This window comes from Ovis canadensis, chromosome 3 (assembly GCF_042477335.2).
Source record: "Ovis canadensis isolate MfBH-ARS-UI-01 breed Bighorn chromosome 3, ARS-UI_OviCan_v2, whole genome shotgun sequence".
Taxonomy (NCBI): domain Eukaryota; kingdom Metazoa; phylum Chordata; class Mammalia; order Artiodactyla; family Bovidae; genus Ovis; species Ovis canadensis.
Window position 1 is genome coordinate 173,681,454 of NC_091247.1, and position 17,078 is coordinate 173,698,531.

The following is a 17,078-nucleotide window of genomic DNA, read 5'->3' on the forward strand; positions in this document are numbered from 1 at the left end:
TGGATAAAGATATGGTACATATATCCCATGGAATATTATTCAATCGTGACAACCTAGATGGGTGGGATGGAGATGCAAGAGGGAGGAGATATATGTATACTTATGGCTGATTCATGTTGTGGTACAGCAGAAATCAACACAATATTGTTAAGCAATTCTTCTCTGAAAGTGAAAGTAAAAGTATTGGTTGCTCAATCTTGTCCAACTCTTTGCAACCCCATGGACTGTAGCCCACCAAACTCCTCTGCCAATGGAATTCTCCAGGCTATAATACTGGAGTGGGTTGCCATTCCCTTCTCCAGGCTGACCCAGAGATCAAACCTGGCTCTACAGTACTGAAGGCAGATTCTTTACTGTCTGAGCCACCAGGGAAGCTAATTAAAAATAGGTAAATTACAGATAAGAAGAAGGATGAAATAATGCCATTTTTAGCAACATGAATGGACCTAGAGATTATCAGACTAGCTAGATTATCATACTTTCTGAAGAAAGTCAGAAAAAGTGATAAATGATATCACTTATATGTGAAGTCTAAAATATAACACAAATGAACACATATATGAAACTCACAGACATAGAGAACAGATTTGTGATTCCAAAGGGGGAGGGGGAGTAAGGAAGGAAAGATTGGGAGTTTGGGATTTAACAGATGCAAACTACTATATACAGAATGAATAAACAGCAAGGCCCTACTGTATAGCCTGGGAAATTATACTCAATATCCTGTGATAAACCACAATGGAAAATAATATGTAAAAGAACATACATATATGTATGTATGTATAACTGAGTCACTTTGCTGTATAGAAGAACTTGACAATTGTAAATCAACTATACTTCAATAAAATTAAAATATATGTATATTTTATATGTATACTATGTATATTATATATATAGGGTTTCCTTGTTGGCTCAGATGGTAAAGAATCCAGCTGCAATGCTGGAAATGCCTGAAGGATTCCATGGACAGAGAAGCCTGGCAGGCTACAGTCCCTGGGGCCACAAAGAGTTGGACACAACTGAGTATCTAACACTTTCACTTTCACATATATATATATGTGTGTGTGTGTGTGTGTGTGTGTGTGTGTGTATACACAATAGCAAAGACTAACAGAATCATCAGCAATACGTGAACCATGAATTTCCTGATGTTCAAGCTGGTTTTAGAAAAGGCAGAGGAACCAGAGATCAAATTGCCAACATCTGCTGGATCATCGAAAAAGCAAGAGAGTTCCAGAAAAACATCTTTTTCTGCTTTATTGACTATGCCAAAGCCTTTGACTGTGTGGATCACAATAAACTGTGGAAAATTCTGAGAGAGATGGGAATACCAGACCACCTAACCTGCCTCTTGAGAAATCTGTATGCAGGTCAGGAGCAGTAGTTAGAACTGGACATGGAACAACAGACTGGTTCCAAATGGGAAAAGGAGTACGTCAAGGCTGTATATTGTCACCCTGCTTATTTAACTTATATGCAGAGTACATCATGAGAAACGCTGGACTGGAAGAAACACAAGCTGGAATCAAGGTTGCCAGAAGAAATATCAATAACCTCAGATATGCAGATGACCCCACCCTTATGGCAGAAAGTGGAGAGGAAATCAAAAGCCTCGTGATGAAAGTGAAAGAGGAGAGTGAAAAAGTTGGCTTAAAGCTCAACATTCAGAAAACAAAGATCACGGCATCCAGTCCCATCACTTCATGGAAAATAGATGGGGAAACAGTGGAAACAGTGTCAGACTTTATTTTGAGGGGCTCCAAAATCACTTCAGATGGTGACTGCAGCCATGAAATTAAAAGACACCTACTCCTTGGAAGAAAAGTTATGACCAACCTGGACAGTATATTCAAAAGCAGAGATATTACTTTGCCAACTAAGGTCTGTCTAGTCAAGGCTATGGTTTTTCCAGTGGTCATGTATGGATGTGAGAGTTGGACTGTGAAGAAAGCTGAGTGCCAAAGAACTGATGCTTTTGAACTGTGGTGTTGGAGAAGACTCTTGAGAGTCCCTTGGACTGCAAGGAGATCCAACCAGTCCATTCTGAAGGAGATCAGCCCTGGGATTTCTTTGGCGGGAATAATGCTAAAGCTGAAACTCCAGTACTTTGGCCACCTCATGCGAAGAGTTGACTCATTGGAAAAGACTCTGATGCTGGGAGGGATTGGGGGTAGGAGGAGAAGGGGACGACCGAGGATGAGATGGCTGGATGGCATCACAGACTCAATGGACGTGAGTCTGAGTGAACTCTGGGAGTTGGTGATGGACAGGGAGGCCTGGCATGCTGTGATTCATGGGGTCACAAAGAGTCAGACACGACTGAGTGACTGAACTGAACTGAACAAAACAGTCACTCAGTTCAGAACAGAATCATGTCTAAAGGATACAAGAGTCAAACTGAGGGGCTCTGTCTGGCCTAAGATGGGACAATTTGAACACCAAAAAAATAATTATGACAATGGATTGAAATACATCAAAAATAGAAAAGTCCAAGAGCTCATAATGATATCAGAAAAGAAAAAATTGAACTCTATTAGGAGTTGCTAAGGCCACAAACTCACTACTAAAATTTAATAAACAATAGGAAAGAACGAAGCATACGTCTTGCCTTTCCTATATGAATTGCATTTCTATACAACAAAATCGCTGATAAAAAATGCTTTTAAAAATAATTCCAGATAGTAACTGCAGAAGAAATAGCAAGATTAAAAATCAGCACTTTTCAGCTCTTAATGAAATGATGGATCTAGACAACATACACCAATGAATGCCAAAACTATTAGGTGAAATGTTGGTGGGGAACTTAATAATGGAGAGACTATGTTGACAACATCTGAACTCACTAATCAATCAAAACATCATTAAAGATGGGACAATCAGACCTGAGGCACCTCATAATATAATGCAGTGGGAAGTACACCCATCACCTATGAAACAGTCTTGCCTAGGAATATTGATTGAACTTCAATCTAATCAACCCTCTAGTTCTAACTACAAGGAAGAGAGAACGTAGCTTTGAAAAAAGCAAAATCCAAAAATTGGGACCTTTTAAAGACAAATGACCCAGTTTCTCCCACAAATCAATAGTGTGAAAGAAAGCAGGGAGGGGAGCTGCTTTATAATAAAAGAGTCTTAAGAGACATAACAGTCACATCCAATGAGTAGACCTTTTCTGGATTCTGAGTCAAACAAATCAATGTAAAGCAACATCTTTGACAAAATCAGAAGAAATTTAATGTAACTGAGAAATAGATGATACAAAATTATTATTTGTGTTCAGTTTGATAATATTAGCTGGTGTTTTGAAAGATTCTAAGCAGTTAGAGATGCATGTGGCCTCCCTGCACAGTTGAGTCTGACTCCACGACCCCATGAATTGTAGCCCACCAGGCTCCTCTGTCCATGGGATTCTCCAGGCAAGAATGTTGGAGTGGGTTGCCATTTCTTCCTCCAGGGGATCTTCCTGACCCAGGGATCAAACCTCAGTCTCCTCTGCCTTTTGTTTTGTAGCCAGATTCTTTACCACTGTGCCACGAGGGAAGGCCTAGAGATACATACTAAAGTATTTACAGGTGAAATAGAATGGGGTCAGAGGTTTGCTTTAAAATGCTTTAAGGAGGGACTTCCCTGGCAGTCCAGTGGTTAAGACTTTGCCTTCCAATGCAAGGGGTGTGGGTTCAATCCCTGGTCAGGGAGCTAAGATCCCACCCACATGCATCTAGGTCAAAACACTCAAACATAAAACAGAAGGAATGTTGTAACAAATTCAATAAAGCCTTTGAAAATGGTCCACATCAAAAAGTACTTTAGAATAAAATGCTTTAGGGAACTCTATTCTACCTTGTAATGACCTATATGGGAAAAGAATCTAAGAAAAGAATGGATAAGTGTCTGTCTATAGTTGATTCACTTTGCTATGTCATAGAAAGTAACACAACACTGTAAATCAACCATAGTCCAATAAAAAATTTAAATGGCTTTAAAATGCCAGGGGAAATGTAGGGAAGTTAGTAAAACAAACTGGCAAAATGTTTACGACTATCAAAATTCTGAAAACAAAGCACCTGTGGAAAACTGGGTTCTTGAATTACAGTGCTGGAACAGATTGACTAATATTTCTTACAGTTTCAACATGGAGAGAGCCAGTAGCACCTGTCTTGGGCTTATGTAAATTATCCTTACTTTTGGCAAGAGTCTATACTGAATGGAGTCAGCCAAACCACCATATTTAAAATTTGATATTTATCCTGGCCTTTATTCCAAAAGAAACATGTCAGTTCCTAAGGATAATCTGAACTCTGAAACATGCCCTCGTCTGAAAATATAAACAAAGGAAGAATTTGGTACACTGAAAACACTGTCCCTAGATAAAGATAAATAATTTGGTGACTCAGAAGAGCATACCATACAATCACCAGGGGGAACCTCTGAAGAGTCTAAGCTTTCTGCTCATTTGGGCTGCTACCAAGCAACTGAAGCTGCTTTCTTAGCAAGCCAGACACTCAAGTTTCTGTGAACCACATGAAAAACTGAAAGAGGAAGGCCTAGAGTACATAGTCACTCTTCCTATTAAAATAAACTAAAATTAACTAAGAACAAAAGAGATTTTAAAGAACTAAGGAATTGCTTATAATGTGACAATGATAATATATAAATAGTTCTTACAGATCAATAAAAAGATGAACACTCCAATAGAAAAATGGGGAAAGGACACAAAATCAATTGAGAATAATATAAATGACCAACATACATTATAAAAATCATTTTACACACTTGAAAATCAACCTCAGTAATAATCAATGAATGCAAATTAAGACAAGGAAATACCACTTTTATCTATCATATTGGCAAATGTTTTCAGTGATAAATAGGATGAGATGGTTGGATGGCATTACCAGCTCAATGGACATGAGTTTGAGCAAACTCTGGGAGAGGGTGAAAGATAGGGAAGCCAGGCATGCTGCAGTCTATAGGGTCACAAAGACTTGGCCACAACTTAGCAATTGAACAACAACAGTGACTTTTTCTAGAAACGGTAGTAACAATTGGTTCAACGCTTCTGAAGGTCAATTTGGCAATATGCATAAACATCATTGTCTTTGCTTCAATAATTCTACTTTCTGGAATTAGTCCAAAGGATATAATTATGAATACTGACAAAGATTTAGGCAGAAGAAAGTTCATTCCAATGATGTTTATAATAGTTCAGATCAGTCCCTCAGTCATGTCCGACTCCTTGTGACCCCATGGACGGGCAGCATGCCAGGCTTCCCTGTCCCTATTTTCTTCAGTTTAAGTCTGAATTTTGCAATAAGGAGTTCATGATCTGAGCCACAGTTGGCTCTGGGTCTTGTTTTTGCTGACTGTATAGAGCTTCTTCATCTTCAGCTGCAGAGAATATAATCAATCTGATTTCGGTATTGACCATCTGGTGATGTCCACGTGTAGAGTCAAATCTTGTGTTGTTCGAAGAGGGTATTTGCTATGACCAGTGCATTCTCTTGGCAAAATTCTGTTAGCCTTTGTCCTGCTTCATTTTGTACTCCAAGGCCAAACTTGCCTGTTACTCCAGATATCTCTTGACTTCCTACTTTTGCATTCCAGTCCCCTATAATGAAAAAGACATCCTTTTTTGGTGTTAGTTCTAGGAGGTCTTGTAAGTCCTCATAGAACTGTTCAACTTCAGCTTCTTCAGCATCAGTGGTTGGGGCACAAACTTGGATTACTGTTATATTGAATAGTATAGTAAATATTTATAACAGTAAAAATTGAAAATAACCTAGATATTCAGTAGAAATAAATAATGATACATACATAAAATAGAATACCATGTTATCATTATCTCTTTTGTCATAAGCTATCCAGATAAATGTGAAAAGATTTAGAAATCTGCTTATATCATACTCAAGTATAAAAATGGGGCTTCTTTTTACTGACTCAGCAGTAAACAATCTACCTGCCATGCAGGAGACGTGGTTCCTGGGTTCGATCCCTGGGTTGGGAAGTTCCCCTGCAGGAGGAAATGGCAACCCACTTCACTATTCTTGCCTGGAAAATCCCATGGACAGAGGAGCCTGGCAGGTTGTAGTCCATGGGATCACAAAGAGTTGGACAATTTAGCAACTAAACAACAATACAAAGTATAAAAACAGAGCTATTAAAGTAGTATGTGTTATGTGTGCATATATAAATACATGCAAAATAATTACAAGTAAAATATACTCAAAGTGGCAATAAATGCTCTGATTAATGGGAGTGTAATTAATAAAAATAATTATTTTTGTTAGTCAATATTCTCTAAAATTTGTACACTGAATATGTAAGGATAAGCACTATCTTTTAAGAGTGAAAAGAAAACTTTCTAAGGACTAACTTCTACTTCTCCAACTGTGCTCAATTGTTCTTTCACTCAATCTGGGTTTATTGCACCCTATTTCCTCATTGATGGAACATAAGAGGGAAGCCATAGCCCTGCCATTTCTACCTGCTGGCTCCACCAAGAGCCCTAGGGAAGAGACACACTGGTAGCTGGCCTCTAAGTGTGGAAAGCCTTTATCACTCAAATTGTTATACTTACTGTTTCATTTTACCTCACAACTGTTTCAGCAGTACCAACACCTCTATCTTTTCTCACTGGCTAAAACTAGAATTCAAGCAACATAGAGCCCCTGTGCCCTTCTCTCCTATGTCAATGGTCCCCTATCAGAAATACTCTGCCACCAAAAGACTCATTCATCTAGCCTGACTTCCATTCCAATAAATGCTTAATCTACTGGTTACAATCTTTTCATAACCCTATGCTATTTCCAGGGCAAATCTATATTACTTCTTAGCTGTATCCATTTGGGGTTCTCAAAGGCAGGATGCCTTTTTTTCTCCTTGGGTAAGTTTGTTTTATTTTATTTTTGTGTGTGTGTGCTCTTTATTTTTATTTATTTATTTATTTTTTTAACTTACAATACTGTATTGGTTTTGCCATACATTGACATGAATCCACCAGGCATCTACATGAGTTCCCAATACTGAACCCCTCTCCCACCACCCACCCCATATCATCTCTCTGGGTCATCCCAGTGCACCAGCCCCAAGCATCCTCTATCCTGTATTGAACCTAGACTGGTGATTCATTTCTTACATGATAGTATACATGTTTCAATGCCATTCACCCAAATCATCCCACCTTCTCCCTCTCCCACAGAGTCCAAAAGTCTGTTCTATACATCTGTGTCTCTTTTGCTGTCTCGCATACAGGGTTATCATCACCATCTTTCTAAATTCCACATATATGTGTTAGTATACTGTATCGGTGTTTTTCTTTCTGGCTTACTTCACTCTGTATAATCGGCTCATTTCATCCACCTCATTAGAACTGATTCAAATGTATTCTTTTTAATGGCTGAGTAATACTCCATTGTGTATATGTACCACAGCTTTCTTATCCATTCATCTGCTGATGAGTGATGAAACAAAATAACCTACAGCCCAGATTAATGTACCCAGCAAGGATCTCATTCAAATATGAAGGAAAAATCAAAAGCTTTACAGACAAGCAAAAGCTGAGAGAATTCAGCACCACCAAACCAGCTCTCCAACAAATGCTAAAGGATATTCTCTAGACAGGAAACACAAAAAGTATGTATAAACCTGAACCCAAAACAATAAACGTACTTATCAACAATAATCATACTTATCAATAATTACCTTAAATGTAAATGGGTTGAATGCTCCAACCAAAAGACAAAGACTGGCTGAATGGATACAAAAACAAGACCTCTATATATGTTGTCTACAAGAGACCCACCTCAAAACAAGGGACACATACAGACTGAAAGTGAAGGGCTGGAAAAAGATATTCCACACAAATAGAGACCAAAAGAAAGCAGGAGTAGCAATACTCATATCAGATCATCAGCAGATGAATGGAAAAGTTTGTTTTAAATATCAGAGCTTGATAAACAATTTTTAAATGTAGAAAATAATTGTTTTGTCACTGAAGGCGATCCTATTTCCAAATTAAGCTATAATTTTAAACCTCTATCTTTATAATTTTAAAAAGTGATTAAGGGTCATAGAAATCAGTTAAATTGAAAATTGTACAGAGCAGATTAGAGAAATTCAATCTTTGCATTCTGGGATCTTACAATTTCAGGCAAATCACTCACATTTGCATAGTGTCAATGTACAATTTCATACACTCAACAAACATTTGTTGAGTACCTACTAATTGTCAAGGGACACTCCTTCCACCAAAGTTCTGGAGATACAAATACGTACAGGCAGGGACACTATTTGAGAAGCTAATGGATTAGTCAAGGACATAGACAATATGCGAGCAATACAACCCAGTGGATGAGTGTAATAACAGAGTCGTGTTCAAGGTAGTATATGCCCTTCATAGGGACAACTAAAGAGTTACTCTTTATTCACTAAAGGAGTTTCTCAAGTAAGGTGTTACTCCAGGTGTCAGCAGGTGATAAAAACAGTGTTTCCTAAGTCCTAGGACAGACTATGTTAAACTGAGTTCAAGAGGTTTCTTTGCTGTGTAACTTATCAGAGTTTTTAATATCTAATGCTCATCATGAATTCCCAAGGATAAATTTCCAAAGATTTGCACTGTGAATTTCCAAAAATTTTCCAAAGATAAGCTTATTGGACCACAGAACTCTTTCTTCCCAGATCACCTTGATCAAGAGTTTTAGAGTTCACAATGTGCTTTTCTAAGGTACATAATCTCACGTGCCCAAGACTGCAAGCTTCTTGTGAAGATGAACTGAAGACATCCATGAGATGAGGAAATGGGAACATACCTTACTTACCTTTATATCTCCAGAATCTACCACAGCATTTGGCACAGAAAAGATACTCATTTAGTCACTGACCTGTTTGTGACTTACTGCACCTTCCCAGCTGAGCCACCACAGCCTGGAGGGAGTTTAAGCATGTTTTATCCTCACTTTACACAAGAAAATATACAGTGGAGGGACATTAAGTGACTCAACCAAGAACATAGAGTAAGCTAGTGATGCCATGACGACTGGAAAATAGATCCTCAAATCCAGTGCTCCTTTTCTTATATGATCATAAAATCCGAATTTTCTGGGTAGTCTTAATTTCAGATAGTCTGTTTCACTTTTAAACAAGACCAAGTGACATCCTGGCTTTTTGGTTTGGAAAATAGCCTCCATAGCCACAACGTTCTATGTTTTATAAACATAAAAATATAAACATCTACCTAACAAATATGGAAACATACAGTTAGTCATGATATAAGGGAATCTACATGATACTGTGTGTGAGTGATTACACAAGAATGACCTTAAGTACAGTCTGATTATTCTGTGGGAGAAGGGCATTTACAATAATGGTAAAGTCCGTTTTCAGTTCAGATTCTAAGTAGGGACAGCCACAGCTGGGCAAAGATGCCAGGAATCTCCCACATAGACATCACTCAGATAAAGAAGATGCTCTCAGGAGCTGGCTGTGGGTCCTTTAGCACAAAGCACTGTCAATCATCCTCGGCTAACAAGCCTGGTGCCCTCCCCCCAAGACTACATGTCAGGAAAGCACATAAACAAAGATGAGACCAACATGGATCAACAAATTTTCTGTAGCAAGAGATCCCCTGAGCAGCATGGACACATGGAATAATAGAAGATAGTCCCCATCAGACCAGCCCTAGGATGGTTTGCTAAGCCACAGATGTTCAGGATTATTGCTAGTCCTTTAGTGAGCAGGACAGAGGTAACCATCAGAATGATCTGGAGGCAGAGACACTCTGAGTCAGAATCTTGCTTCTGCTATAATACCTTGCCAAGTGAATTTATCTCTATAAAGCTTCATCTATAAAGTGAAAATAATAATTTTAGCTTCCTCACAGGACAACTATGGTTTACATGAGATAAAAGGACCAAGTGCTTACCAGAGGACTTAGAACACAGTGAATGCTCAATACTTTTATTATGAAGAGGTATATTTTAATTAATAATTTTATTATTATTGTGTGTGTGTGTGTGTTTGTTAGTCACTCAGTCATATCTGACTCTTTGCAACCCCACCAACTGTAGCCCACAAGGCTTCTCTGTCCACAGAATACTGCAGGCAAGAATACTGGAACGGACTGCCATTCCCTTCTCCAGAGGATCTTCCCAACCCAGGGTTCAAACCCTGGTCTCCTGCATTGCAGGCAGATTCTTTACTGATTGAGCTACAGGGAAGTCCTTTTATTATAAAGAGGTATATTTTAATTAATAATTCTATTATCATAACACATCACACACATTAGGCTATGTAATCATTCCCGTTACTTAATGTAACTTAGTCATCCTTAGTTAGTCCTTTGGTATTCTCCTGAAAGTTCCTAGTTCAAGACCCTTTCAGGAATCAATAGAGAATTTAAAGTAAGGGGACCTTATCTATACGTTACAGTCATCACTCAGGGACCCAGAATGGGTAAAAGCATGGAAGTAGCCTCCTTGTAGAATGCTGTCTGAATAAGGCTTTGTTCTATGTGGGAATTCCAAATTATAAGTAAGTACTGGGCCAAATGATCAAAGACAGCATCATTGGAATAAAGGGAACAGCCTCTCTCTGCTATTCCTGATAGTCAAAATCATCTTGTTCTTTGAACATAGTTACAAAAACTAATGGGCTTCCCTGGTGGCTCAGTGGTAAAGAATCCATCTGTAATGCTGGAGACTCAGGTTGATCCCTGAGTTGGGAAGATCCCCTGGAGAAGGAAATGGCAACTCATTTCAGTATTCTTGCCTGGGAAATCCCATGGACAGGGAAGCCTGGCAGGCTATAGTGCATGGGGTTAGAAAAGAAAAGGACAGAACTTAGTGACTAAACAACAAAAACCAATAACCAATAAGACTAAACAACAACTAAAACCAATAAGAGTGGGTCATTTCTAGGGCCAGGATCACAAAACAAGTTTCTTCACTCACAAGGCATTGTTTTACATTAAACATAGAATTTCTTATTTTTTTTCCTTATCCAAATAGAAAGCCCTGAAAAAATTTTTAAAAGAAGGATGAAGGTAACAGGTTGATAAAAAGCCTTGATCAGTCAGCATCTGATTCCTGCTAGGTCTCTTCCATCTAAGTCGTGTATTGACTAATAAGCACTCTTTCCTGTCACTTGCAATGGCTTGCATGCATCACAGAGTTATTTGCAAGTTAATATATATTAAAATCACATATGCCCACACACATTACTTCTGTGTGTCAGGAGACCTCAAGAGATAAAACATCCATCTTCATTTGTGACAGTGTATGCACCCATAGTTCATAAATGGTGATAAATGAATTGTCATGCCGTCCCAATGGTATAATACACTTATCCCTTATTCTTGCCATATTAATACATGTTCATTTCAGCACCAGTCAAATCTTTAAAATGAGTGATCCAACATCTGCCTTCTATTGGTAACCACAGAAGAATGCTAATTTCACCTCTCAACACCCAGTATAATTTGTTTGGTATGTAAATCAACAGCAGAAGCGAGAAGCCAAAAAAGTAATAATAATAACTTCAAATCATTATGTCTCTCTGATATGCTATGATAAATTGAGATGGAAAATGTTGACTTTGTTTATATTTCAGTGAATCGAGGGAGAGATTGCCCTCGGCAGCTGACCCACCCCCAACTCATGGCCCACCCAAGTGGGGAGGGAGGGTAAAGTGGGGATAATTGTTCAGGTTGATGAATAGGCCTGTGAACTGTCTTTAAACCGGTCTCTAATTGATGTGTTTATCACTTTCGCATCTGCCTGTATTAAGTGATTATTCATTAATAATTGCCATCCTCACCTTACTTTATACTGCCAACTTTCCATTTTTCAGAGGCTAATGGTAGTTTGTCACTTAACTCTGCCTATACCTTTTGAAGGAGTATGAAATATCTTCCAGTTATTTTAGCCCTTCCACACCTGCACTTACTGATGGCTGACGAAAGGAGATGCAACCTGAGGTCACTAAATCTTGAGGCTGAGAGGGAACTTAGGTGTCCTGGACTCTAACCTGACCTCTTCACCTCTTTACCTCTCTCTGCCTCCTGTTCCCATGCTCTCAGCCTCCCTCCCTCACACCTACTTTCTATCCCTGCAAGCTTTTTGGTTTGTTTGGCTGGTAAAATGATATTTAGGATTACAGAAATAAAACAGATGGCTAAAATGAGGACATGCATTAAGAGTGAATATTGTTAACTAGTTCTCACTAAAAAGATGACACAGCACTAATTAGTTGCTTCCAAATCTGGGGATCACCCACCCTATGGGTATTTAAAAATTTAAAGCACACATCATATATATAAATAAGTTCTATATATATAGGACTTTATATACTGTAGCTTTTTTTTAAATTGGTGTCTTTTTTGGTGGGGGCAGAGCCATGCAGCATGAGGGATCTTAGTTCCCCAACCAGGGATTGAATCCAGGGCCCCTGCACTGGGAGTGCAGAGTCATAAGCACTGGAACAACACGGAAGTCCCTATACTGTAGCATTTTAAACTAAACATAGCTCAGTTGGTAAAGAACCTGCCTGCAATGCAGGAGACTCGGGTTTGACTTCTGGGTCAGGAAGATCCTCTGGAGAAGGAAATGGCAACCCATTCCAGTATTCTTGCCTGCAGAATCCCATGGCAGAGGAGCCCAGCAAGCTGTGGTCTATGGGGACTGTAGTCTATGGGGTTGCAAGAGTCGGACACGACTTAGCAACTGAATCACCAACCACCAAAAGGAGATAAAATGTGAACAGATAATTCTCCTTTTTTTTTTTTTCCTTTTCACATGTTGGAGACAACAGACCCAGATAAGCCAATCCCTTTCATAAGCATTTCGCAGATCCCGAGTGGTCCAACATGTCTCTTTGGAAGGTGTCTTGTGAATAAACACTTGGACATACTCCTTTTGATCAGAGTTCTGTGAACACAGCACAGTTTTTATGTAATCCCTTGTTTCCCTGAGATTTGTATTCTGACGCAATTCTGTTTCAATAAGTTTGGAGTAAAACTTAGAAAACAAGAGTCAAACCTTCTGAAGCTATGTATGCATTAAAAATGAATATTTTCCCAATCACTTCTCCGTTTAAGTCTAACAGGTGGCCCTAGGATGCAGCCAGAGCCAACTTGAGGCCTCAGTCAAAAGCAAACAAAGAACAGGTGAAGCTCCTCACAGGGGTGGTCTCAGGGGCAGCTGTCTGTACAACTCGGCAGAGAAGAGAACACTGGAGGGAAATGCTGAACTGACAAAGTCAGTGATTGATAATCTCTCATTCCCATAAAATGACTCTCGTTATTCTTGGAGCTTAGACTCTGAAGCGAGCTGTAATGGGCCACTGGGCTAAAAATGAAGTGCAGATTTATTTCTATAATCACCACCAGCCAAGCCCTTCCCTGGGAAATAACGAACTTGGCTCCTGAAGTGCTAGGATACCTTTAGAATGCTTGAGATTTATCTCTGGGATTGAGTGCTTGTGTTGCTCTGGGAAATTCTAACTATTTGAGTTGTAGATGCCCCAATCAGTGTGCTGTGGAATGTTGGAAACACAACAGAGAAGTGAGCTCTGCTTCCCTTTCACACTCTGTTCTGAGAAAATTCTTATGCCTAAGAGATGGTAAGTAAATAGCAATTACAAACACATCAAATACTGAGCTAAGAGCCTACCTGATTCAGCCTCTGTCCAGGAGACCAAATGAGTTCAGCCTCAATACAAATTTATATTCTGAAATTGAATTTGACTCACAATAGGCCTCTACACTGATGGCTCTTGGCTAGGGGTGGTGGGGTCAGCGGGGGTTGCAGGGGTGGGGGGGTGCAGGGGAGGTTTGCTGTACTTCCCTTGCTATTCAAAAAAATCACTGGATATAGAAAGTATTCAAGTATAATTACATAGTTATGAATCTCAAGAGTTAATGTAAAAGATACATACAGAAAAGTAAAACAAAAATAAATAAAAACCACAAGATCCTTCACATAATTCTGGCACAGAGCTCACTGTTTAATATTGCCCTTCCTCTGGCACATGGGTGATCCAACAGCCACTGCCGTTCCCACCAATGCCTCTTGGCAAATGTCTTAACTCATAACTAATTCATTTATTGGTTTCACACTGTTACTTCAGTTGTGTCTGACTCTTTGTGACCCTATGGACTGTAGTCCACCAGGCTCCTTGCTCTATGGGATTCTCCAGGCAAGAATAATGGAGTAAGTAGCCATGCCCTCCTCTAGAGGATCTTCCCAACCCAGGGATTGAATCTGCATCTCTTAAGTCTCCTGCATCAGCAGGCAGGTTTTTTACCACTAGCGCCACCTGGGAAGCATACATACAAATACGCTTTTCCTGGGACTTCCCTGGCTGTCCGAGGTTAACTCTCCATGCTTCCACTGCTAGGGGTGTGAGTTCAATTCCTGGTCGGGGAACTAAGATCCCACATGCCACAAGGCCAAAAAGTAAAAAATACACAAAAAATAAAACTAAATAAATAAATTGGGCCAAGACTTTTTCTAAAAAGACTAAAAAAATTCCTTTTCCTGACTTTCCTCTGCCTAATCTTAAAGAATCTTCTCAACTCTTAACTTTGTACAATAGCAAAAGTACTTCAAGCATTTTCTGGAAGTGAAAACTACAAATCACCATTTGTGAAATTACCATAATGTTCAGAGCATAATCCAAAAAGCAGAGAATTTTGGAGCTGAAAGGTTCTGAAGGAGCATTTATACCAGTCTTTATGGACAAAAACAGTGAAGCCCAGTGGGAATAAATGCATCATCTGAGGTCACTCAAGCAATCAATGGTAGGCTGAGAATAAAATCCAGTCCTTCTAGCTCTGCCATGATACTGCCTTAAAATACTTTAAAGAATTACAGACCCAGAGGAATGACAGTAGAAGAAAGTTATTTCTTTGCTTTGAAAGGGTCAAAGGTCTGAGAAGGTCAGAAACTGCTTCCAACATCTAGAGCCTTAGCCCATAATGAGATAGACTGCCAGTATTTGCTGGAAAACGCCTTCTTCTTTCACAGGCCAATTAATTTTTTAATGATTTATGGTGATTCTCAAAGAAAATGCTTTTCCGGCAAGAGGAATTAATATGCTGAACTTAAAATATTTGCACTAATTACTAAAGGTCAAAATGGGATTCTGCAAAGACATTAATCAGAAGGCCCGAGGGAATGGGAATACATTGGACAAATAATGTGAAACTCTGATCAAAATATTGAGGAAAGTGCACTTTTTTGCTTATGAGATTACAAACTGGAGCAAGGACAATCTCCTTTAAATCTAGACCATGAGTTTTATGATGACTTGCCAATAGTGACCATAATATTAAAATGCTAAATGGCTCAGAATGTCCATAAGAGAAACTTCAAAGTCAATTACTAACATCGAGATAAGGCTCTTCCTAATCTGATCCCACCCAGCTCATCTATTTCTACCATTGTTTTCTTCTATCCATCCACACTGGCCTTCTTTCACTTTCTCAGAGTCACTACGCCTCTAGAACTGTCAACCTGTGTCTCCTGCCTAGAACACTTCCTCCTCTGACTATCCCACCCACTTCCTTTCATCTCAATAAACCCTACTCATCCTCTAGGTCTCACTGGGTGTCATGCTCTGTGTAGAAAGGTTGCCTCACTCTCCCCAGTTCTTCACGCTTTAGTGTATTTAGTGTATGGTATTAGAAGACTCTACACATGGACATCACCAGATGGTCAATACCGAAATCAGATTGATTATATTCTTTTCAGCCAAAGATGGAAAAGCTCTATACAGTCAGCAAAAACAAGACCAGGAGCTGACTCTGGCTCAGATCATGAACTCCTTTTTGCCAAATTCAGACTTAAATTGAAGAAAGCAGGGAAAACCACAAGACCATTCCGGCGTGACCTAAATCAAATCCCTTACGATTATACAGTGGAAGTGAAAAATAGATTCAAGGGATTCAATCAGATAGACAGAGTGCCTGAAGAACTATGGATAGAGGTTCATGACACTGTACAGGAGGCAGAGATCAAGACCATCCCCAAGAAAAAGAAACGCAAAAAGGCAAAATGGTTGTCTGAGGAGGCCTTAGAAATAGCTGAGAAAAGAAGAGAAGCAAAAGGCAAAGGAGAAAAGGAAAGATATACCCATTTGAATGCAGAGTTCCAGAGAATAGCAAGGAGAGATAAGAAAGCCTTCCTCATTGATCAATACAAAAAAATAGAGGAAGACAATAGAATAGGAAAGCCTAGAGATCTCTTCAAGAAAATTAGAGATACCAAGGGAACATTTCATGCAAAGATGGGTACAATAATGGACAGAAATGGTATGGACCTAACATAAGCAGAAGATATTAAGAAGAGGTGGCAAAAATACAAAGAAGAACTATACAAAAAAGATCTTCATGACCAAGAAAATCATGATAGTGTGATCACTCACCTAGAGCCAGACATCCTGGAATGTGAAGTCAAGTGGGCCTTAGAAAGCATCACTACGAGCAAAGCTAGTGGAGGTGATGGAATTCCAGTTGAGCTATTTCAAATCCTGAAAGATGATTCTATGAAAGTGCTGCATTCAATATGCCAGCAAATCTGGAAAACTCAGCAGTGGCCACAGGACTGGAAAAGGTCAGTTTTCATTCCAATCCCAAAGAAAGGTAATGCCAAAGAATGCTCAAACTGCCACACAACTGCATTCATCTCACACACTAGCAAAGTAATTCTAGAAATTCTCCAAGCTTCAACAGTATGTGAACTATGAACTTCCAAATGTTCAAGCTGGATGCAGAAAATGTAGAGGAACCTGAGATCAAATTGCAACATCCATTGGATCATCGAAAAAGCAAGAGGGCTCCAGAAAAACATCTACTTCTGCTTTATTGACTATGCCAAAGCCTCTGACTGTGTGGATCACAATAAACTGTGGAAAATTCTTAAAGAAATAAGAATACCAAACCACTGACCTGCCTCCTGAGAAATCTGTATGCAGGTCAGGAAGCAACAGTTAGAACCGGACATGGAACAACAGACTGGTTCCAAATAGGAAAAGGAGTACGTCAAGGCTGTATATTGTCACCCTGCTTATTTAACTTCTATGCA